Genomic DNA, 2,487 nt, shown 5'->3' with positions numbered 1-2,487 from the left:
GTGTGTATAAAATTATGTAGAGGAATTTTAATCCAGCAACATCAGACTAACATTTGACAGACAGAATCAGAGATAGGATATGCCCAAATCTCACAAGAACAGCACAGGAAAGAGAAGCCATTCAAGAACAGAACAGGGAGAAAGTGTCAGTTGGGAGGTAATGCAGTGAGCTCAGTGCAGTGGAATTGAGTTCCTTCATGAATTCCTGCAGTTCTGTGAAGTCAGCAGAGGCAGCTGAATCCAGAGAATAAGAAGGAGATCGATTAGAAGAAACTGCAAGAGGTAGTTTGAGGCCAAGCTGAGAAATTCAGTGAAAAGCTAGAGGAGCCAGATTGAATCAGTCAGCTTGGGGAGGAATTCGAGCCAGAAGTGCTGAGTTGAACCAGCTAGCCAGAGTTCAGAAAGAACTAGAAAAGATAACCTTATCTGTCAGTAAGCTTCTGAGATAACAATAAAATCAGGCAAATAAAAATTACTATTACATGTGGTGCCCAATGTTATTGGAGAAGAAAAAAAGCACACCAACATTGGAGAAAACAGAGGACATCTGACAAAAACATTTCAGAGGACAAGGAATGTCTGACAGAAAGCCGCAGGGGAGAAATTTGCCTAGGATTTTCTCAAGAAGGAGCATCAGTTCTTTGAGTTAGGATGGACACCCAGAGAGACTCAAGAAACTCCAGAACAGTGGGAGCCTGGAGCCAAGAGCAAAGACCAACACAAGAGCCTTTGAGACAGTAAGCCAGCCTGAAAGACTATTTTAATTATATAGACAGGCTTTTCCTGTATTAAAAAATGGTAAACTTCATTTCAGGCCCCTTAAGACCAATGGTAGGAGTTGAGGGGATAGAAACATTACTTGAAAAAAGCTATGCAGTTCTTATTGCAACTGTGAACACAGGTGTAAACCCCTCCCTACTCTCAATTTATATATTTCCTCACAAAAAGGTTGAAAAATAACTGTATATGTACAATAAGAAAAATTAGCTATGGTAATACAAAGGCTTGAGAGACAGGAGAAAAAGGAACTAAGAGAACAGAAACTGCTTAATTGTGAACCTATGGGACCTAATGAAATTAAGGATCAAGATATATAGCCCATGGACCTACGGTGACACCTCTTAATGAAAATGAGGAAGTTGGCCACCCCCACTAGCTTTCTCAGTTACCCAGGAACAAATGTCAGAAAATGGTGAAAACTCACAAAATGAACAACTAATCTAGAATTCTGTTAAAAATACAAGATCTTAAATAATTTCTTAAAAAATCATTCGTAACTTATGGAGTGCACTTGCCCTTTGAAAGACAGATGTTAAATACCTGGCTACCTATAACAAGATTATCTCATAAGCCTGGAAAGATTTAGCAGCTGCTGTATTTGAAGCTAGTTCTCAGTTACAATGGCTGACATGGTAATGGGAAAAAGTTGCAATTAGGGAAAGTTATAATGGGTCTAAAGGTGTTACTATCATGAAAGACCAGTTGTTAGGTAAAGGTCAGTTTGGTTGATTTACGACAGCAGGTGAAATTTGATGACTGTATTATTATACAGTCATATTATTATTATAAGATACTTTAGCATCTTAAGGAGCCTGGGATAAGGTGGAGGAATACAGAAAAAAAGACCTATATCATTCACAAAAATTATGGAAAGCCCCAGAGAGATGTTTACTGACATCTTACATGCATTAGTGTCCTCTCTAAAGAGGGCAATATCAGATCCAGATGTGAGACTTTAGCTTTTGAAATTCAGATACAGAGTGTAAAGGTTCTTAGACACTTAAAAGTTCAATCAGCACCCATAGATGAATGGATTAGAACTCCTGATATTGACCCTAATGACTATGCAACTGGACAACTAATTGTCAATAATCCTAGATATCAAAATGTCTGTTGTTAACTGTGTGGTGGTTTTGGTTACATGCAGGAAAGCTAAATCCATAACAAGAATCAGCATCTACTTCTATAAGAACAAAACATTGTCCTACCCAAGGAGGAAGTACTCCAATGTAGTCAACCTGCCACCAGGTTGCTGGCTGGTCACCTTGAGGAATGGTGGCATATCTGGGGCTGTGTGTTAGTCTCTGCTGTTTGTAGATTCAGCAGCAGCTATAGCCAGGTCAGCCTTGGTGAGTAGAAGTCTATTTTGTTGAGCCCAAGCATAACCTCCATCTAGACCACCATGACCACTTTGGTCATGTGTCCATTGAACAATGACAGGGATGGCTGGGTAAGGAGACTGACTGTCCACGACATGGGTCATTTTATCCATTTGATTATTGAACTCCTCAGCTGCAGTTACCTTTTGATAAACATTTACATGGGACAAAAATATCTTCACAGCCTTTACCCATTTGGAGACTTCTATCCATACACTTCTTCCCCAGATGTCTTTTTTTTTTTTTTTTTTTTTTTGGTGTGGCCATTCTCTCTTTTTTTTTTAATTTATGTATTATTATTTTCTTTATTTACATTTCAAATGCTATC

Source organism: Mus pahari, chromosome 2 (assembly GCF_900095145.1).
Source record: "Mus pahari chromosome 2, PAHARI_EIJ_v1.1, whole genome shotgun sequence".
Classification (NCBI taxonomy): domain Eukaryota; kingdom Metazoa; phylum Chordata; class Mammalia; order Rodentia; family Muridae; genus Mus; species Mus pahari.
This window is presented reverse-complemented; position numbering follows the sequence as displayed.